Raw genomic sequence first — 23,855 nt, forward strand, 5'->3', positions numbered from 1 at the left:
ATCCCAACTGCCATCCAATTGAGTATTCTGAGAATTTACTGCATCAGTGAGGTATGTGCACATTTTTAAGTTCTGTGTCCTCAGTCTTGGCAGTTAGACAGTAAAGTTAGACCCTCTGCATTTGGTATCTTATTGTCATAAGACTGTTAGGATTTTCCGGTGCTCCCATTCCTTTACTATTTGATAAAAGAGATACATAATAAAATTGTTCAGAATTCAGATGGTAAAAATATTTCTACCAAAAATTTGTAACTTAGGGCTTCTAGTTTCAGATTGAACATGTAAAGAAATAAGAAAAACCTGGATAAACAGGAAAACAATCACTTTTCTCATCTCAGCAGATAACTGACATCAGGGCTAATTGTGTCTCCCAAAATCTGGAGAGAGAGGCACATGCTGAGACATAGACTTTGACTTATTTGGACCAAAAGTGACTAGACACACTAAACCGTTGGAAAGAGTTAACTGGTCATTTTGATGAAGTGTTGAATGTGGTGTGCAGGCTAGCATGAGAATGTGAAATGCTAGGGAACCTCAATCATAGGAGAATTCCCACATTTTCACATGCTTCATTGCAGTTGGCCTAACAGGCTTCAACTAAGAAAATCAGAGGATTTCCTCCCCATCCTAGCAAAAGAAGAAAAAAGGACCTCCATGATACCCACCCAGATCATCTTTCTAATGAAGATAGTCTGTGAGGCAGGAGTTTTACAGAGCACAGTTAACCTGACTCTAGCTGAAGGAAGGGGGATCCTCTACCCAAGGGAAATGGCTTCAAGAAAATAGAAAACCCAGGTGCTGGGTGACTCAGTTGGCTATGCTTCCCACCTTTGATTTTGGCTCACGTCATGATTTCATGGTCATGAGATCAAGCCCTGAGCTAGGCTTTGGGCTCAGCAAGGAGTCTGCTTGAAATTCTCCCTCTTCTTCTGCCCCTCCCCACTCCCACTCATGTGCTCTCTCTCTTTCTCTCTCTAATAACTAGCTAACTAAATAAATAAGCAAAAAAGTAAAGCCTTTGAAGAAAATAGAACATCAGTATCACAAACAGGAAATGGTGTGGGAAAGCAGAGAACAAGAACAACAAAACAACAGTAACAATTATGACCTTGGATGAGAGAACAAAATACTTGTGAAGGTCATATCCCTGAAACACTGGCCCACTGAAAGGCTGGGAGTTAACCAGAAGTTTGTAGAATTTTCCTCTCATCTACACTGTACCCCACACTAAGAAACCTCTAGCATAATAATAATGGATGGCATCTGAAAGCTTCAAGTTATAGATAGGCTTTGAGTAGCAGTACACAGGAAAGCCCACAGTCAAAAGAAGAAAGAAAAACAATTTTTGTTTTTTGGGGAGATTTGAAGCCTACAGTAGGTATAGATACGGAAAGATTTAACATAGCCTCAAGGCATACCAAATGGTAAGCAAGAGCAAAGCAAGAATCACAATCAGACTCAGATATGAAACAAATATTGAAATTTTCAGAGAGGGAATTTAAAAAAATTATGAGAAATATATTAAATGTTCTAATGGGTAAAGACCAGAAGACTGTCAGCAAAGATAGAGAAAAAATAAGAAAGAAAGTGCTAGAAAGAATAACAACAACAACAATATTAATACAGTAACAACAACAATACTACTAATAATAAGGATTAAATGCATTCAACAGGCTACTCAGTATATTCAAAATATCTGAAGGAAGAACCGGTGACCTCAAAAGATAGGTCAATAGAACTTTCTCAAACTGAAACTCAAAGGGAAATAAAACAATAAAAGCAGGAACAACAAACACATCAGAGCATCCAAGAACCCAGAGATAATATCAAAAGTTGTACTACACATAATTGGAATACTGAAAGAGAAGAGAAAAAGAACACAGCAGAAGACTAAGGAAATTGGAGAAGACCAATCTAGATAAAACCATCTTCACCTTCCGGCCTCAAACAAGCAAACAAAAAACATCAAGGCAAATGATATTCACACTGAAGAAAATGAGGACAAAAAACATCTTGAAAGCAGTGGAGCTGGAAGACTTCACCTGTAGAAGAGCAAAAATAAGAATTACTCTTGGGCCACCTGGGTGGCTCAGTTGTTTAAGTGTCCGACTCTTGATTCTGGCTCAAGTCATAATCTCAGGGTCCTGGACTTGAGCTTCATGGCTAGACCCACATGGGGCTTTGCACACAGCAGGGAGTCTGCTTGAAGATTTCCCTCTATTCCTCCCACGCTCACGTGCATGCCTGCTCTATTTCTCTCAAATAAATAAATAAATAAAACATTTAAAAAAAAAGAATTACTCTTGATAGAGACCAAATAAGCAAAAAGAGAGTGAAATAAAATATTTAATGTGTCAAAAAGAAAAACTACAAGCTAAAATTCTGCATCCAATAAAATTATTCTTCAAATATAAAAGAGAAATACTTTCTCACACAAACAAAAACTGAGGGAACTAATTGCCCACAGATATGCCCTATAAGAAATATTAAAAAGTTCGTCAAGAATTAAAATTAAATGGGTCAGAAATAGATACACACAAAAAGAAAGACATCAGAGAATAAATAAAAATAAAACAATTATTTTTATTATTCTTGGTTGATATAAAATGCAACTGCTTGATTAAAACAGTAATAAAAAAGTACTGGGTGATTATAGAATATGGATTAGTAAAATGAATAACAATAATGTCACAAGGGAAAGGGGGAAGGAATTGGGAATTCTCTATTATAAGCTACCTGCAACACATGTGAAGTAGTATAGTGTTATCTGAAGGTTGTTCTCGATTATTTTAAAAGATAAACCCTAAACCACAGGGCAAATACGAAAAAGTTGTGGAAATAAGTAAAAAAACAAGACTCTAAGACTAGAAATGAAATGGAAATGTAAGATGCTCAGTTAAAACTCGAGAAGCTAAAAAAAGAAGGGGGCATAAAAAAGTTACAAAGATAGTAGATTTTAATCCATATCAATAATTACTTAAAATGTTAATGTTTAAATATTCCAGTAAAAATACATTAGATGGGGGACGCCTGGGTGGCTCAGTCAGTTAAGTGTCTGTCTTTGGCACAGGTCATGATTCCAGGGTCCTGGGTTCAAGTTCCACATCGGGCTCCTTGCTCAGCAGAGAACCTGCTTCTCCCTCTCCCTCTCCTGCTCATCCTGCATGTGCTTTCTCTTGCTCTGTCTCCTGTTCTCTGTCAAATTAATAAATAAAATCTATAAAAAAATACATCAGATGGGATCAAATCACACAACCCAAAATATATACTGTTGGCAGGAAACACATTTTCAATGTCAAATTAAAGCTAAAGAAACAGAGAAAGACTTACCATGTTAACAATAATTAATCAGAAGAAAACTATAATATCTATATTAATTTCAGACAAAGCACATGGTCAAATAAAGCATTTCATGAGTGATAGATAGAACATTACATAATAGTAAATGGGTCAAATTTCTAAAAAGACCTAACGGTTCTAAATATGTATATACCTGTATTTACTTTTTGAGGTTACCATACAAATTACTACACACTGAGTGGCAGAAAACAACAGAAATGTGTTCTTTGACAATTGTCTGAAATCGAGATGGCAGCAGGGTCATGTCCTCTGAAGTTTCTAGGGGAGACTCCTTTCTTGCCTCTGCTGTGGCTCCAGGTGTTCCTTGGCTTGGGGCTATGTAAGCACAGAGTGTCTCTGTCTTCACCTGACCTTTTCCTCTTTCCTTTGTATTTCTTTTCCATATGTCTCTTATAAGGACACTTGCCTTTGCCTTTAGGGTCCACCTGGATAACCCAGGATGATTCCCTTTTGAGATCTTTCATTTAATTACATCTGAAAGAGCTTTTTCCCCAAATAACGTCATATTCACAGGTTCTAGGATATGGATAAATCTTTTGGGGAGCCACCATTGATCTCACTATAACACTGAACAACAGAATATCAAACAACATGAGGCAAAAACTGATAGGACTGAAATGAAAACTAGACACATTCTTTTTGGAAATTTCAACCTGCTTTTATCAGTAACGGATGGTCAAACTGGCAGAAAAGCAGAAGGATTATATATGACATAACAGCCTTATAAATCAATTTGTTCTAATTGGCATTTCTAGAATATTCCATCAAACAACAAGATTCACATGTGGAAGACCCACATTACTCTATTTGAGGCTTACTCTAAAGTTACCATAATCAAAACAGTGTGGTATTTGCAAAATAATAGACACATCAGCCAATATATCAGAATAAAGATGTCAGAAATAGATCCAGACAAATATAATGAACTGATCTTTGATAAAGGAACAAAGATGGAACAATGGATGGGAAAGGATAACCTTTTATTCAATAAAGGGACTGGAATAATTGGTGACATGCATATTTTTTAAAAAAATGATCCTAAACACAGACCTTACACCTTACATAAAAATTAACTCAAAATGTATCATTTGTCTAAGTTTAAACCACAGAACTATAAAATATCTAGAAGAAAATTAAGAGAAATTTTGTGATTTTTTTTTGAAAAAGGAAAAATTATTACCCATGAAAAAATAATATACTGGACTTTATTAACATTAAACATGTTTTTTTTTTTTCCTGAAAAAAAACCCAAACCTTTAAAGGGAATGAAAAGACAAGTCATAAAGTAGTAAAAAAAATTTACTAATCACATGTCTGATAACATGACTTATATCCAGAACAAAGTAAAATTATGAAACTCAATCTTAACATAGCCCCCATAAACTGGGCAAAAACTTTATAAATAGACACCTCAGCAAAGAATGTATGCATATGGGAAATAAAGATATCAAAAGATGATCAAAATCATTTTTCATTAGAAATTGTAATTTAAAACAATAAGAATCACTATATATCTGTAAGAGTGGCTAAAACTCAGAAAACAGACAATGTCAATCACTGGCAAGAATACAGAGTATCAAGAGCTTTCATTCATTACTGGTAAGAATTCAAAATAGTACAGACATTTTGGAAGACAGTTTCATTGGAAGTCTCTTATAAAACTAAGCACATTTTTTTAAATGAGGTATAGTTGACACATGATGTTACATTAGTTACAAGTGTATAATACAATGATTCAAGTCTACAAGTTATGCTGTGCTCAGCACAAGTGCATAAACTAAACACATTCTTATCATATTCATCATACAGGGTCTTAGCCCAACCCACTTACTCATTCAATTTAAAAACTTATATCCACACACAAACCTGTGTACATATATTTATATAAGAGTGATCATGATCATCAAAAACTTGAAGCAATCAAGAGCTTCTTCAGTAGGTAAATGGATAAACTAACCTGGAGAAATCCATATAGGTGAGTGCTATTCAGAGGTTAAAAAAATAAAGAAAACTATCTGTGCATGCAACATAAATGAAATTCCATTTTTTGCTATCTACAAGAGAACCCCTTCATTTTCTCCAGTTTTACCAAGATATAACTGACATATAACATTATGCCAGAGTGTACAACGTAATGATTTGATATATGTATCTGTTGCAAAATGATGACCACCTTAAGTTCAGTTAACATCCACCAGCTCACATACTTACATTTTTTCCCTTGTGTTCAGAACTTTTAAGATCTTAAATGCATATAGCGAAGTGAAAGAAGCCATTCTGAAAAGTCTGTATACTCTGTGATTCCATTTACATGACACAATAGAAGAGACAAAATTACAGAGGTGGAAAACAGCCTGGTGCTTCAAGGTTTGAGAGTGGGAGGTGTTGAATTTTAAAAGTAAATGAGATCTAGGGATCCAGGATGGAATGCAGACTCGGAGGAAAGAATCCATCCTTATTAAAAATGCACGACATAACTTCACTAATGCAAGAGTTGTAGAGGTTACTGACGTCAGCAACTTTGAAAATTAGCAGAAATTGTAAAACTAAAGGCAAAAGAAAGATACATCCCCACTATTCTTAAACTGGTAAAATTGTTTCCCGTGGCAATGCAAGTTAAAAATTTTGAGGGGCACCTAGGTGGCTCAGTTGGTTAAGCATCTGCCTTCAGCTCAGGTCATGATCTCAGGGTCCAGGGATCGAGCCCCGCATCGGGCTCTCCACTCAGTAGGGAGCCTGCTTCTCCCTCTCCCTCTGCCTGCCTTTCTGCCTGCTTGTGATCTGTCTCTGTCAAATAAATAAATAAAATCTTATTTTTTTTTGAAACCACTATAGATAGATACTTGGATTGAACAAGTAAGTCAATGTATGGTCTGTAATAGGAGCCAAGAGTCTCCCTGTTAGAGTGGGGACTAACAGATAAGCAAGGGATGGAAGCTAGAATGAATCATGAGGTTCTGGATTGGAGTTAGAGACATGAATATTTATTCATGGTTAGGTTACTATAGATTCAGATAGTGAAATATCAAAATTATAGCTATCTGTATATGAAGTGAATATATCCAGTGCCCAGATCTTAGTTTCTAGTGCTATTCTCCAACAAAAGCAACCTGAGGTTTTGGGGGAAATGGCTGATTCTAGGTCTGGGGCAGGGAATATACAAGATGAGCCTGGGGCATTTTTAGCACAGAAGGTAAGGAAGTATCAAACCATACCAAAAATGATGAATGTGTGTCAAAGAGACACAAAACATAGCTAGAAGAGCCTCCAGTATCAAAAGCTAGAATAATTTGAACAAGATAATAAATAAAACCATATTGAGTTATAACCCAAAGTATAAAACAAATATCCATGAGTCTATAGTAACATAAATAAATAACTGAATAAATAAGTAAATGGGAGAGAATAGACAAATATCCTATACAGAGGAATTCCAAATGATTTATGTAGGTACTCCTTCCTCACCGAGGTGAAACCTAACACATCATCCCTTAAGATAGGCTCCTTAAGGAGTGAACTCCTTAAGAGTAATTATCTTTGAAAGTGTACTATATGGAAAGGGGGAAAAAGAGTTTCTTAAAGAGCTTCTTTACAGTGGAGAAATCTAACAGATACTTTCTCAACTGGGGGATGTCTACCCAGTCTACCATAAAAAAACACCAAAGTCAAAATGAATGATTTTTTAAAAAAATATCAAGTCATTCAAAATAAGGAAAATCTGAGAAAAGATGTTAGGCTAGAGGGTTCTAAACAGAGATGATGATTGTATGTATACCCTTATGGAATCTAAGAACAGAAAAATGGCATTAGTGAAAGATACAAAAACATGAATAAAGTATTCACTTTAGTAATAATAAATGAAATATCTGTTTATTAGTTTTTACAAATGTGCCATATGAATGTAAGATGTTAACAACAGTATAAACTGGGTTGAGGTTACATAGGAACTCTGTACTGTCCTTGAAACCTTTCAATAAATCTAAAGGTATTCTAAAAATACTCAAAAATCTCATTTTGCCTTATGATCATCATGATAACCATCAACTCTCAGTAAAAAAAAAAAAAAAAATTGGAAACTGGTGTGCCTGGATGGGTCAGTTAGTTAAGGACCCAACTCTTGATTTCAGCTCACTTCAGGATCTCATCGGTCCTGGAATGGAGTCCTGCCTCAGGGTCCATACTCAGTGGGAGTCTACTTCTCTCATTCCCCCTCTCTCCCTGCTCCTTCTCCTCTCTCTCTCTCCCAAATAAATAAATAAATCTTGAAAAAATTGGGAACTTATTGGCCTTCATTATAACCTATACAGTTGTTCAAAAATAATAAATTTGAATTTCAGTTCCTGTATATGATGTACACACCTTCTAGTTTACCATAGTCACTACCACTCCTTATTACCTTAAATTTAGTCTCTTTCACTTATTTATGTTACATATGTAAGGTCTTTAAGTATATGAGTTTGTATTGTTGATATAATAGCCCAGAAGCAACATTGTAATGATTATTGAAATTTTGTCATAAAAAATGTTTTAATTTGAGGGGCACCTGAGTGGCTCAATTGGTTGAATGTCTGACTCTTGATTTTGGCTCAGGTCATGATCTCAGGGTGATGAGATGGAGCCCCTTGTGGGGCTCCATGCTGAGGCATGGTGTCTGCTTGAGATTCTTTATCTCCCTTTCCCTCTGCTCCTTCCCCTACTCACATTCTCTCTCACTTTCAAATAAATAAATAAATATTTTAAAAATATTTTAATTTGAAACTTGAAGAAGAAACTTAGAGAATTGTTTTGTTAGTCCACCAAAGCTATTTCCAACGCGATAACATGATGTACTGATATCTACAAATGACTTAGCAGGTCCTAGCATGTAGTAAGAATTCAAGGAGTGTTGGCTGGTTTTAGTTCTGATGGTAGCAAGTCTCTGGGAGGGATTAGGAAATGTAGAATTAGGGAAAGGAAGCGCAGAACCCGCGGTAGGAACAGCAGCGGAAATTGAAAATTCAGGGTGTAACTGACAGAAACAGCTTTGCTGGCAAAGATTTGTGAGGTATTTCAATGAATTGTGATTGTTAAAACTTCTTCTTGAATCACCTAGAAAACACAGAGAACAATGACAATAACAGCAGAATTTCATAAAACATTTAACTAGATTAACTTGGATGCCAGGCCTAACTAGAGTACATTAGGGCTATCACTGGAGGCTCTGGGCTGAGTCAAGAAACCGGCAGTTTTCATACACATTGGCATGGTACTGATGTCAAATTACATGAGTTTTTTGTTGAAATGTGTTTCTCTATGTATATACACTAGCACAGAGCTCTTTTTATGAAAGTAATAGACTTTCTGAAACTACTTACCTTTGTTATCTCTATTTTATTAGAATTTTCAATAATTTACTTGAGACTCTATATAAATTAATAATAAAATTTAATGTCTACTAATGAGGATTCAAAAAGTAACTATTCAATTTTTACATTCAGTATAGACTTTTCCTCATAAAATAAATCTTAAAATTGTTACCTATCAGAATGTTCTCTTTTATTCAAATTCTTTTCATAAACCCTGAATGCCCTTGACTCTTTTCTTTATTGTTGGAAAGACACTGATACTTTGTTTTGCTTTGTTTTGTTTTAAATATTTTGGTATTTACTTTTTTTATATAATGTAAGTAACAAAGAAAGGAAAAAATAACACTCTTTACATACTTGAGTCTGGGATCAAATCTTATTAAAAGAGCTTCTCCAAGAATATCTTCCTTCCTCCACGTCTTTCAAAGCATTGAAAGGGGAAAATTCAATGGAGAGTCTGTTTAGCTTTAAGGCAGCCTCCACCAACAAATCCTAAATCTGTTATTTCTCCCTCTCTTTCTTCTTTTCTGGAATTTTGCCAGTCATTTTCATCTTAAAATGAACTTGATTCCCTTGGGACTTAGGGGAAGCAGGGAAGAAAAGAGATTTGCTGACAAATAAAAGACAGTGTTTCTTGAAATGTGACAATTATGCAAACAACTAATTTCAATTACACCATGATGGAATAAGTTCTCCCGCATCAGTCTGTGGGTGCCCAGAGGAGGAAATGGTTAATGACATAGGTGAATGTAACAGATATTAAGGATAACTCTATAGGAAAAAAAAATATGGGAGTTGGTTTAGAGTAGTAAATAAAAAATGACATATTAGAAGTAAGAGGGATGATATATGTCAAGCTCAGAGAAGAACTTGAGCAAAATAAAAAGCTGAAAACATATCTGATTGTGTAGGGAACAGAAGTCCATTCAATATGATTGGAATGTGGTTTATAGTGGAATAATATAATAGGAGTCATGTCAGGCCAGGAACACAGTTGATTTATAAATTTGGAGGATTGGCTAAGGAGTTTAGTCTCTACAGGCAAAGACCAATGCAGAACACGCTGAGCGTAGTGCTTCAGCCTCTCTCATATGGTACATTAAATAGTTATTCACTTTTACCCTAAGTCAAGCATACAGGGTAGACAGTTGAACAACATATTGTTCTTGCATTGAGGATCCTACCCTCTAATGGGTCATACAAAGAAGTAATCGTTTCAATGCAACGTTTCAATGCAGGATGGTTTGTGACTGAGTTTTTACCCCCATTCTGCTTTGAAGGCTGAAAGAAAAACTTTCAAGAGGCAGTTTTCTAAACCTGAAATTCCATATTGTGAAGTAGTTCTGGTAATTGACATAGAATCAAAGGATTGGGGCATGAAATATGAGGAACTGTGCCCTCCTCCCTGCCCCTGACCTCCATGCCTCTGACTGTTGAAGTCATGAGCTCACCCTTGGCCTCCACTTGCTCTGGATAAATCAGAGAGGGATCCAGATCACTGGCTTTGCAAGTCACCTTTGGCAAGTCTGACAAGGAAGAAGCTTGGGACTATGACCCCCACTTCTGTCCCAATATATGTACCTCACTACTATAATCTGCCTTGGGACCAACAGAAAAAATTCCCTGTGTCTTAGCCTAGTTGATAGCAGTTCTCACTGGAAGCCATAGATGGCCAGATCCTGCCCCATCCTGGTCTGTAAGCTCTCCTCTGGCCCATTTATCTCCTTTTCCTGCTTCATTTTTCTCCAGAGCTTTTTATCCCTAGCTGATATTTTACACATTTTATTTCTTCATTGTCTCATTCCCTCAACTACAATGTGTTTGATGAGGTCAGCAATTTATTTACCTATTTCTATTCGTTTTGCTTTGTTTTTTCACTGCTGTTACCCCACATGGCCAAATAAGCATGTGGAGCATATATTAGGAAAGCAAGTGTATTCTGAATGAAAGAACTGATTGAAGACAAAATGGAATATTTAGAGATACTTACAGCTTATATTTCTGAAGAATAATTGTTCTAAATGATTCATACAGAACATAGGAAAATTTTCTAGTTTGGGACCAAGTCTCATATTTAGCTCTCTACAGGTTGCTGATTTGTAGGGGGCATTGAAATCTCTGTGTTTTAGAGTGAGAAAGATGGGTCTGGAATCCTGAGGAAATATCAGATATACAAAAAATAGGCCCAGGAGAAAAGATCTCAACTCAATATTTAAAAACAAAAGAGCATTCCCTGTAAGAAACATGGTCTTTAATCTGAAATAATTTCCCTTCCTAAAAGAAATACAAGTGGAATTCTCAATGACCAACTTATTAACTAATGCTTGCTTTACAGAAACATTAGGCATCATGCATCCCCAAATTTGCTTGCATTCAGTTTTCCTAAACATTTTTCAAAAGTGAGATGAGTGAGGTCTTGACAAGGCATTTATGTTAGGGCTTAGGTGTTTGTTAATAGTGTTAAGGAGTGTGAAATGTTCCTCCCCTTTGTAACAACAATAACAACAAAAAGTCTGTTCTCAGTAGTACATCTGGAAGGACAAAGCCTCTAACAATGTCTGGGCTTTGTCAACCTGACTTAAAACAACATTTTCAAAGGTAATTGTGATAATGTAAATGCAAGGAAATGGGGCATTCCTCTGCCTTCCCTCTGGCAGCAGTGAAGGTGGGACTCCAGAGTTCCCTTTAACATATGTGATGCTGTTATCATCTCTGCAAAGGTAAAGTGAAATGAGGAAAGTACACTATTTTTAAGTTCAGATTCAATAATTTTATTTTATTTCTCTTTTAAAGATTTTATTTATTCATTTGACAGAGAGACTGTAAGAGCAGGAACACAAGCAGGGGGAGTAGGAGAGGGGAACCAGGCTTCCCGGGGAGCAGGAAGCCCGATGTAAGACTCGATCCCAGGACCCTGGGATCCTGACCTGAGTTGAAGGCAGACACTTAACAACTGAGCCACCCAGGTACCCCAGATTCAATAACTTTAACTCCAGGTAATTTCCAACCAATCTTATCCAAACAAATGCTAATGATCCCAGTTCTCTGATCATTACACTAGAGAATTCAATTAAAAAAAGAAAGAGAAATTTTTCAATAAGCACTAAAGTATGTCATAAGGGAATTGTGAATATACATTTTTGTTTTCTTAGTAAAAATATTGAGAGAGTTAAGTGGCAGAAGTAGAGAAGTGTATAAGACGACTGGTGGGGAATATGTATTCACAGTGAAAGGACCATGAGTAAGAATTCCATCTCAGAAAAAAGAAAAAAAAAGAAGGAAAAAAAAGAAACCGATCTCAGCTATTTAACCATAAGTGAGACATAAAGTCCCTTTTACTAAAGGTTCTTCTTCCATAAAGTAAAAACCATCAAAATCATGGAGTTGTCTTGAGGTTTAAATCACATAGTGTGGGTAGCGTATCACATTTTCTGGAGTTGGAAAGAACTCCCTATCTGGTAACATATTTATGGAGATGTGCAGAGATTAGGGAATTCTGAGAAATGCAGTCTCCACATTTGATTTTATTCAAACTAAAAGCTATGATTTCTTAGGCCAAGTGAGTAAGTTCAAGGTCAGTTTAGGAAAGAAATGTATAAAAAGACACAAGCTCTTATCTTTCTTATTTATTCATGAGGAGTTTTTATTAACAAGGAGCTATTTGGGGACCACATTTGAGATTTCTGCAGCTTACAAATGTCAGGAACATGGAAAGAAATACCAGACCAACTTATTTCAGGCAATAAAACCATTTCTGGTTGTGGAACAGGAAAGGTAGGCATGATTCTTTTAGGAAGTCTGTAATAATTTCTGGTAGAAAGAAAGGCGTAACCTGTGCATCTCTACAAGGCTTTGATAGTAGGTTTGGAGACAGCACTACTTGAGGTGAATTTGTAAATGAGTCCTACAAAGAAATCTAGAACTGTATATATTAAGGACTTAGGAGAGAGAACAATGGTTGCTCCTGGCACAGCACTCTTTGGATCTAGGTGTTCCTGGGTCACCTGAGAATCCTTCCATTGACTCAGCCAATAGGATGGACTGGACCAGGAGCCAGGACTAAATTATAGTACCAAGGCTGATGGAAGTAGCAGAGCACATGGGTTAATGTTGGCTTTGAAGTCAGACTACCTTTGAAGTCAGGCTGTATGTGTTCTAAACCCTCCATCACTTGCTTCCTGTGGCGCTTGCTCTGGTTACTTAATCTTTCCAAGTCTTGTGTTCTTCATTTAGATAAAAGGGATGATAATACCTACTAGATAGGACCCCTGAGAAAATTACATGAGACAGTTCATTGAAAACACAGCATATTATCTAGCACATAATAGCAGATCATTAAATGTTAGTGGCTATTCTTATGCAAATGAATAGCATTTAATACTTCTTTTTACAAAAGGTAAAGAAAACACAGATCTGAACATCGAATACTCATCATCAGATTTCAACTACATTTAAGGAAAGGTTGCTTTAATCCATTACCTAACTTATTTTCTTTTTAACATTCTCTTCTGGTGCAAGATTTTTCTGAATAAACAAAATTTCAGGGAGAAAAATTTACAGTGAGAGATTACATAAAATATTTAGTGAAACCATTTCAGTTCAGTGTCTTTCGAATGTCTTGCAATGAGGAGGGATAGAAATACAGCATTAAATAAAACCACCTCACTCATCCCATGGGCCCTGCCAACCTAAGTGAACACAAGATGGACCTTGGGAGCGCAGCCTCTCGACAGACCTCACTGGAAGACAGTAATTTCCTGAGACTTTGATTAATTGAATTGAGCATTGCAGGTCACCAGCGTCAAATTTTACAAATGTGAATTTACTTTAATTTCCCAATCCCTTAAAAACACTCTCTGCAGCTCTGTACCTGATTTTAAAATAGCGCTGCCGGCACTGTTATTTATAGACCAAATTTCCATGGGAAATAAGTACACTTTTTGATATTCCTGAGCTCTTTGCAACCTCCTTGTGATTTTTTCCCCCTCTCTTTAAATTTATTTGAAGATATGGAATCTCTCTCTCCCCCTCCCTCCCTCTCCCTGTCTCTCCATCTATTTGTTTGTTTGTTTATAATTGGTTCGCTTTGTCATATAAAGGAAATGGTATCTCTGGTAAACTACTATACCTGGTGTGGTTTGTGATAGTGTCCAACCTTAACATTTCTTTTATTGAAACAAGTAATAATAGAAAATGTTCTCCATTTTTCCTGGGTTTCTTATTTTTAAATCAAGAACAAATATCACTGAATATAATAGTAAGAATGCATCATTCACACATCATTTGGACTTCTTTTCAGCAAAGGCCAAATGATGCACGAATAACTTAGTTTTTACTATTGTCTGACAAAGCGACTATGACAGTCAAATCCCTGATGCCAACTAGAGGGGGTAGGAATAGCAGTAATTTAAATAAAAACTGAATTTTAGGGTAACTTTCTTACTTAGTCTTCTTCTGTTATATTAAGTTGAAGGTACAGTATAATAAGGGGCTGAATCTATCTCTGAGACATCGAGGATTCGGAATGGTGGAAATATCCATAGAGCAGTCTTGTAAATATTAGAGTATATATAGTGTCTCAGGATATCATTTACACATTTTTTTTCTCATCCCTCCCCACCCCCCTCACACACCCCCCTTTTCTTTTTTGACATTTCCACTGGCTCTAATTCATCACTCGATTTTTTGAATCCAGGAAACGCGACTCCCATTTGAGTGGTAATTTGCATAGCCCTTTCACGTAATTTTTATTTTTTAATAAATTTAACCACTTTGAAAGGACACATGAAAGAAAGGCTGAGCACCTTTATCTCCATCTTGCAGATGGAGAAACTTGCGCAAACCAAAATTTGCCAAAAGGCAACCAAATCATAAAGAGTGGCGCTAACTTTGGGCTCTCCGCGATGTCCAGGGTGGATCCCGGCTGCAGCCGCGAACAGGAGCAGCAACTTGCGGACGGCGGCGGCGGTGGAGGTGGCCGAAGTCCGGGTCCAGGGTGCACCAGCCGAGTCTAAAGGCTGACCGCTTTCCGGATACCCTGTTTCTCTCCCCCGGGAGCTCCCATTTGTCTTAGAATGTTTTTCCCCACCGCAGATACCTGGCCAAACCCTGGTCCCACCTGACCCTGCAATATACGGAAGAGGCCCCTTCTCGAGCCCACCTTCCTTTTCCAACCCGTGTATTTCTAGGGGAGACGCCTTTCCTCAGACGCCGTGTTGTGTTCACCGCGTTTAACAGAGGCAGCAATGATGGCGCCTTGGGCTCCTAGAAATGAGAACAAAAATACGTTTTGATCATCACTTTGCTACCTTCTCTCCCCTGAAGACTTCGGGGACCCTCTCTGGGCTGGCACGGCTCTGCCTCCAGAGGACCCTGCAAGCGATTGCTCACACTCCCCCGTAGTTGCTTAGACATGTTGCCATCATGCTGGAAAGTCAGACTTGCGTGTTTTGTGTCTCTGTGTCCCCAGTGAGCAGAATATCTCTTGGTTCATTGAAGGAGTGAAGGAAGGAAAGAAGGAATAGCCAAGTGAATGAATGTTCTCAAGGGCTTGACCAAATATATGCTTCAAAATCTTTCCGGCTGGGTTGGGGGGAGGGAGACACATGACTCTTAACATACAACCAGTATCAGTCACAGTAGTCTGGTTCTTGGCACACCTCTGGAGAGGCAGGCTTGAGGGTTAGGGACAACAGTATATTGTCTTCATGATATTAGTTTGATTTTTAAGAATTATTTTCATATTATTTGTGATTAGACATATAAATTTAGCATATAAATATATACTAAAATCCATGCCCTGGTAGTCATCATTTCCCTATGTTCTGCTGGCTCCAGACAGTCTGGAATTGATTCAATTCTTTGTTCCGTGAAAGAAAAACAAAACATATTTAGAAGAGGGATGATTAAAAATAAATTAATATCATTCCACCTGCAGTTTATTTGTAAGAAGCAATATGTTCATGCTTGGATCAATACTATCAGGACGCTTTTGAAAACCCAAAGCTAGTATGTTTATTTACTTCCTTTGGTAACTAGTTATTAAAAGAAATAAGGCAGTACTAATTTCAAGGTGGCAGCTTTTAACAGCCGTTTGTACGTCCCTGAATCTTGAAAGTGAAATGTTGATTTATGTGAGCAACCTAAGGCCTTAGACATGATTCAGGCCAGGTATTAGATAACGTCATCAAAAATGTGCTCTGCTAGGGAGGGTCCCAGAAGGTGGAAATGTGATATAGATCATTTTCTTTAATTTTGGAGAAGCCATTTGTAAGAGAAGAAAACTAAGTGCAAATATGAGATTGTATTTATTAATAAAGATGATGAGGTATCCGGTAACATTCCTGAAGTGTATGCCATGGGTTGAGCTCTGGGATGAACAAGAAGTTATAACAAAGATGAAACTTTCTCTCAAGGTCACAGTGTAGTGTGGCAAAGGGAGAGAGGAGCAGGTAAAAGAAGCATCGTGAAACATGGGACATAGTATAGCTGAGAATGCATGAGGTGCGGGGAAGGTGCAGAGGAACACCTCACAGTGAGTGAGGTACGAGTCCGTAGAAAGCTTTCCAAGAGTGCCTGTCCAGAGGCTTAAAAAGGAAAGGAAGTAGACATGTCCAAAGGTAGAGAGGGTATTCTAGCAGATGGCACTCCCTGTGTTAAGATAAAAAAATCAAAGCATGACAATTTTTGTTAAATGATTTTATTTATTTGTTTCAGAGAGAGCGAGTATGTGAGCATGAGTGGGAATGGTGGATGGGGAGGGACAGATAGGGAGAGGGAGAAGCTGACTCCCCAACCAGGGAGCCTGATGGGGGGCTCGATCCCAGAACCCTGAGGTCATGACCTGAACTGAAGGCAGACTCTTAACCCACAGAGCCAACCAGGCGACCAAAAGCATGATGATTTTGTAGGGTGGGAAGCTGTTTGATACAGCTGGTGAGCCAGTTTTGCATAGGAGGAGTTAAATCTGATCTTAGAGGCTGTTCCAATTACCTAAGCTAACATCTTTTCAGCAATTAACTTTACATACATAAATATGAAACTAAAAACACAGAGACGCTTAAATATATGCAAATGAGGGAAACAGACTTTATGTCAGGTACATGGGAATGTTATTTCCTCCTTGTGATATTTATAGGCTAAGTGATTGGAAAGTTGAGGACACAACCTTTGGAGGCAGAAAGGCCTATTTTTCATTCTTACTTTCTTACGGATTATCTAAACGATGTAGGGAACTTTACATAACGTGCTTAGCATCAGTTTTTGTTGTTGTTGTTTTTATAAAAGTTGTAAATAATAAACTTATTTTGCAGAGCTGAACCTGGAACTAGAAGATCCTCGGGGAATGACAGTTATTTTTATTTTTACCATGGTACTAATGACAATATTATAGATTTGGGATAGGAGACGTGTTGCTCTAACAGACCCTGGGTTTGTGTGGTGCATGGAGGATACCATTACAATGTATTCCCTAATCTAATCAGGCCACTAGGCGAGGCTTCTTTATCCCATAGGGGTACTGGCCAATGGCTTTTCAGGCCATTTAAACATATGAGAGCAGAGCTACTATAATATCCATACAACTTCTTGTGGCTCTTTCCCTCCGGGCTGCTATTTCCATCTCTCATTGGAACCCTGCTGTTTTTTCTTTTCTTTCTTTTTTTTAAGGTTTTATCTACTTATTTGACCAAAAGAGGGAGAGCACAAGCTGGAGTGGCAGGCAGGGGGAGAGGGAGAAGCAAACTCCCTATTGAGCAGGAAGCCTGATGCTGGGTTTGATCCCAGGCCCCCCGGGATCATGAACTGAGCCCAAGGCAGAGGCCTAACTGACTGAGCCATTTTGCTGTTTTTTTGGGAGAAGAAAGCACTGTAAACATCCTGTGTCCCTGACCATAAAGCTAAATGAAAATATTCTTATAGCTACTATTCTATTATGTATTAAAGACTTACCATATATTAGGCACTATGCTAAGTGCTGTTAAGGAAATTGTTTTTTTTCATTCTCAGGAAAGTTCTGTGAGCTAGTTAGTGTTATAGTTCACATTTTAGAAGTAAGAAAAATAAGGCTTATTACGGGTAAGTAACTTGCTCAAAGTCAAACGTTCAGTAAATAGCAGGATAAAGAACCTGAATCCAGCTCATATTAATTCCAAAACTCATGAAACTTACTACTCTGCACAAGATACAATTATATTTGTTGCAAATGGATGGACTCAAAACTGGGACGGGCAGGGAATAAATTTTTTTTTAGATTTTGCAAAAATAGATTTTGCAACTTCTTTTACTTGGCTTTGTTCTAGTGTGGCGAAGTCTTGAAAGAGCAGACTTATTACACTGTTTTCTCTTTCCTCCCCCTCCCACCAGTATATTTCATATTCCCCCCCCATAATTTATTAAGGAATGTTTATTGATAGCTACTAAGCATAGTATTTCTGTGATGCTCAGAGAATGTTTGCTGCCCCTGCAACCTTGCTGAATGTAGAATAGTAACAGAAAAAGAGGGTTAAGCAACAATTGTAATATATTGTGACAGGAGTTATCTAGCAATATAGGAAGGTATGAGTAACTGCCAGGTTGGAATTAACAAGTTTCTTATTTGATAAACTTTATTGTGATGAACCATTGCTACAGTAACAAATATATTTGATTTTGCAGCTTGGCCATAAAAGAGTGTTTGTAAGGTTAACTAATGGCAACATACATTTCTGACAGAATTACTCCATAAGGCATATTTATGGATTCATTTTTAACTATAATATGAAAAAGCAAAATGCCAAGGATGCCTCCCATTTTGATCAAGTGCCAACAACAATGTAAGACTCCCTCTTATATTTCTCTCAAATTCTCTTTGCTATTTCTTTTTTTTCCCAAAGCTCAGTGTTTTAGCCTATTTGGGAGCCAGCCAGACTTGTAGGATCATGGATTACTAACTTTATAAGAGGTTGAGAGGAGGGTGTTATATGCCTTAGATTCAGGACAAGCCAGGCTTGCTTCTACCCCAGGAGGTGGTGGTGTGACTGTCTTAGGTAGAGATTGACCTGACTCTTGCATAACTTACCGAAAAATGTCGTTCTTGGTGGTAAGTGTCCAGGCACGATGACAGGATGGAGTATCTTATTCAATATGTGTGATAGCAAAATTTATTTGCGTATTAATTTATGTTTTGTTTATATTGCTATAGAAAAAAATCTTGAGGGGCGTCTGGGTGGCTCAGTGGGTTAAGCCTCTGCCTTCAGCTCAGGTCATGATCTCAGGGGCTTGGAATTGAGTCCCCCATTGGGCTCTCTGCTCAGCGGGGAGCCTGCTTCTCCTCTCTCTGCCTGCCTCTCTGCCTCCTTGTGATCTCTCTGTGTTAAATAAATTAAAAAAAAAATCTTAAAATAAATAAAAAGAAAGAAAGAAATCATGGTCATTTTTAACTTCCTGTTGTTCCCAGCTGAAACTGCTGGTGCCTTGAATAAAACAGTTCTTTTGTTGAAGGATTTCTCTTCCTTCAGTCCCACAGTTCTTGGTTATGCCTCTTCTAAAAATGAAGTGGTAGACCTGACGCAGAGTGGTGGGCAGCAAGGCAAAGTTGGTTGAATGAGAGAACAAAGCTCCCAAAGGGTGGGGGGAACCTGAGAGGGTTGCCAATTTGGCAGTTAAATCTAGAGCATTTCGCGGGCTCGTTGGCGTGGGCTGTTTGAATCTGTTTAAGCCTCCGTGTGCCCCTCACCCAGTTAGGTTCTTGTCCACACACTCATCTACCTACCAGGTCATTGTTCACGTGGGAAAGTGTGGAGCCCTCCTTCCAGGGTGGTATTTCGGAGCCTGGGGATCAAGAGGGCTGCAGCCACCCCTGCCCCAAGGAACACAGACCAGCTACAGGCCACCAGATCAGGCTCTTTGTTTAAGTATCCCATAGGTTGTTGAGTTGGTCCCAGGGCCTGGGTTAGGATTCCGATGGCCATTTTCTTCCTTTCTGCCACATGCAAGTTGTAAGTCTTCCCAGTAGGAAGACTTAAAGCTGGGGTACTGAGCAAAGCCTAGAATAACAGGATGGGGGCTTTTTTCCTTGTAAGGGTAATTTTCCTTTTAGGATGGGGCAGGGTGGGGGAAAGGGAGAGCCTTGACCCTGCCTTTCTTCTGACTATCCTTCATTACTTTCAAAATGCAATGTTTACTTTGTTTCAAAGTAATGGTGTATTTATCTGAAAAAGGGTAGAATCATGTTAATGTACGGCAGGAGCTGGGGGAGAACTGGGGAGGTGATTATTACCTCTGGGCTTGGAAAATAAGGAATAAGTATTCCAAGCTGGCACTGCCCCAAGGCTAAAACTGGATCGTTCATAGAACTGTGAATGCCTCAGAAGGAACTCACTAGGGAGACTGAACTTCACTCACTGGGACTTCATGCCTTGACCAAAGTCTCCAAGACTCAGAGTTAGATTTTTCACAGATATAGTTAATTTTTAAGGCCTGATACAGCTTGGAGAAATGAGTATATCAATGGTCACCAGCATAGATCCAGGACGGAAGGGATCCCCTAAATGTTTTAAGCTGTGTAAAACCTTCAGACCTTTTTATAATTCTGGAAAGGGGAGGAGGTTGGCCCCAATTTGATGATGTATAATCTCTGTCCAGCCCAATAGACTGGAGGAGAGCTATGGATTGAATATGATTTTTATGATTTTTATGATTTTTATTTTTTTAAGATTTTATTTATTTATTTGACATAGAGATCACGAGTAGGCAGAGAGGCAGGCAGAGAGAGAGGAGGAAGCAGGCTCCCTGCCAAGCAGAGAGCCCAATGCGGGACTCAATCCCAGGACCCTGAGATCATGACCTGAGCCGAAGACAGAAGCTTAACCCACTGAGCCACCCAGGCACCCTGAATATGATTTTTAAGAATGAATTTAATGTTTTTTACATATTTTCTGTGGCTCCAATTAATATCTCTTATGGACGTTCAAACCTAAAAGAGAAATTCACAAGCTTTAGGGATAGGATTTTAAAAAAAGTGAGTAATCTGTGGCATTAGTAGCTCTATTGATTAACTCTGTTGCTTGAACTCATTTTCACTAAGTGGGCACACGTATGCTTTCTCCCTTACTACTTCATGTTCATCTTTTCTGGAGCTGCTCACTCTTCTAGACAGAGAATAAAATTCTATTTTTTATTGGAAGATTTGATTTGACTCAAATTCTTTTGTTACACATCAAATTCTGAGGCATAATTAATTTTTTCTACACATGAGAATCACCATATGCAAGCATCAAATTTTAGTTAACTTCACTGATTGTACTGAGGATGGTGACAACAAGATTAAAATGAACATCAGATAACTTTTAAAGCACTTATATTTAAGCATAGAACACATTATGTAATTTTCTTAGTAAACTCTCACTCTTAACTTCTTCTGATAGACATACATTTAAAACTGGAATGCCCATTCATATTTGTATTCCCAGAATTCATCTTTGGTCAGCAGCCTCCAGATTGGCTCTCAATAATTCCATCTCCGGTACCCGCAGCCTTGTGTAATCCTGCCCGTGAGTGGGGGCGAGTTCCTCTTTTGACAAATAGAACAGGACAAACATTATGGAATGTCTCTTCTGACATTGAATTGCAAAAAGATTTTGCTTCTTTTATCTTTTTGTAGTTATTTCTCTGTCCCTTTTATCTCTTCTCTTTCATCTCTGTCTCTCCCCCTCAATTCTGAGGAGACAAATGGTGATATTGTGAGTCGTCATATAGGGAAGTCCATGCAGCAAGGGACTAAATTCCCTGTCCAGCAACCAGTGAAGACCTAAAGACTATCAACAGCCACATTAGTGAACCAGAAACAGATCCTTCCCCAAGCTGAGCCCTGGGATGACTTCAACCCTGGCTGACACAGCCTTGTAAAAGAACCTGAGTCAGAGGCATCCAGCCAACCCAGTTACCTGACCCGAGGAAAATGTGAGATCATAAATGTTTGTTGTTTGGGGCTCCCAAGTTTCAGGATAATTGTTACGCAGCAATAGAGAGTGAATATACCTGTGGAGTTGTGGGGGGAAAAAAAAATGAGTGCATGGGCTAATGGATGAACAGTAGGGAAGCCCATAGACCTCGGTAAGTTCAAAAGGGTTATCTGATCCAAGTTGAGTAATCCTACCCGAACATTTACATTTTTCTATATAATTGTTTAAAAAGACATGCTGTAACTATTGCATCTAGGAAGATAAAAATAAAAGATCATAGTTTTTCCAAAGCATATCTCATGGGTACTGGGCTCAACTGACAGAACGTCCTGATGAATACAGACAAGATATTTCCATGTGCAGCTTCTCTCAGTTAATCCTCTAATGGTGCCAGATTGGCCGCCACAATGAAAATACATGTAATAGTATTTTCTTGGTAGGCCAGCAATCGTGTTCCTATCTGTTGAATATTGGAATTACACATCTGTTGAATATTGGAATTACACATCGCTTTAGCAGTTCTGAGCATCCATTCTTGACTGCTCTTTGCAAAGTTGCAGGCGATTCCAGAATAGATAATTCATTTGTTTGAAAATTAAATATGTTCATACGACATCTTCTTATGAGATCCTCGATATGGCTCTAAATTTAATATTGTGCATGTGTGTGTGTGTGTGTGTGTGTGTGCACCTGTGTGTGTGGAGTGGGGGCAAAGATTAAGTAATATAAATAGGATTCAAAGGTTCTGGTGGTACTACAAAAGAGAGATATATTGATTAGGATTCTGTTGCTCAGAAAAGGCAAGGGAATGTTAGAAATAAGTGACATGCTGAGTTCTTACTGCAAGATATGGGGTTACCATGGTGATAATTGCATAACATCTATATTTCTATGAAGCCATCTGGGAAGGAGTAGAACATTCTTTTTAAAAAGACATTATACTGTTGGCATATTATTTGTAGTTGTAGTTAAAAATAGCCCAAGCATGTGGGTGTTTCATGTTCTTGTCATATTCTTAGGCTTAAAAGAAATGCACACCAAATAACCCCACCCCCCACTCTCAACTATCCGCTCATTACCCTAATATCCAGTAATTCTCCAGGGCCTTCCTGTGCTATAAGGAAATCCTAAGACCACACTGAAGAGTCAACGTATCACAACCTGCTGTTGTGAAATTTCTCTACCTTGAGATCGGTATGTTCAGTTTAGACTTAGCTTTTCAGAACCACGTTAAAATTATGAAAAGAAGAATAAGAGGGTTGTGAGCAGATGTGGTCTGAGGGATGAGGGAGCCACAGATCATATCAGAAAAAAGTGACCTGTTAGAAGGTGAATTTCCTAAGGATAGAAGTTAGGTCACAGTCTTCTCTAACTGAAGTACATAGCAAGATGAGGCCCTCAGAAAAAGATCTGTTGCAGGAATTTTGGCTGGAAATGACCATCAGAATTTTGATTACTAGAGCTTTACCCATAGTTTCTTCCCTTTCATAAGGTCATTTGTGCATTCTACGTTCATTGATTCATTCAGCATGTACTGATTTACACATGAAACCTTTTCTACTCAAGGATCTTACCAAAACAGACAAAAAAAAATTATCTAAAGCAAAGAAATACATCTCAAAATATATTCTTGCACTTACGGATTTAGTTTGCTCAGGATTTTCTGGCCTAATGACATCTCTCTATTTAGGGTGCACTGCTTTAAGAGTGTGAGCACATGCTTTTAGCTTGATACAAATTAATACTTCAAAGATTCCTTTGGATAACATGTGACTATACTGAATATTATATATATTTATTAGGTTTTTATATTCACTTTAGTAAATTCTTAGACTTATTAACAGAGGAAATACAAATAAGTGATTCATGAATCAGAGACTCCCTTTCTCCTTTCTATGTGTCTACAATTGTCTTCAAGAAGGACTTCTACATTAAGGTATAAATTTCATTATACATAAAGTAACAAACTACCTACAGAATAGAGATGTGATTTGAGAATCATGAGCAAAGCCCCTTATCTATCTCTTTTTATTTCCTCTGACTTGCATCTTTGAATTCTAGTTTCCTAAAACATCAGACACTATTTAAAGGACAAACATTAACTGGACTGGGTGGAGTGTTTGTGTAATGTCTACTATTATAAACTCTCACTTGAATTACACAGTTGGCCAACCTCTGCATCTGAGAGCAGGGCATTGGGATGATAGTT

Source organism: Mustela putorius, unplaced genomic scaffold (assembly GCF_011764305.1).
Source record: "Mustela putorius furo isolate JIRA1106 unplaced genomic scaffold, ASM1176430v1.1 tig00001069_pilon_pilon_pilon, whole genome shotgun sequence".
Classification (NCBI taxonomy): domain Eukaryota; kingdom Metazoa; phylum Chordata; class Mammalia; order Carnivora; family Mustelidae; genus Mustela; species Mustela putorius.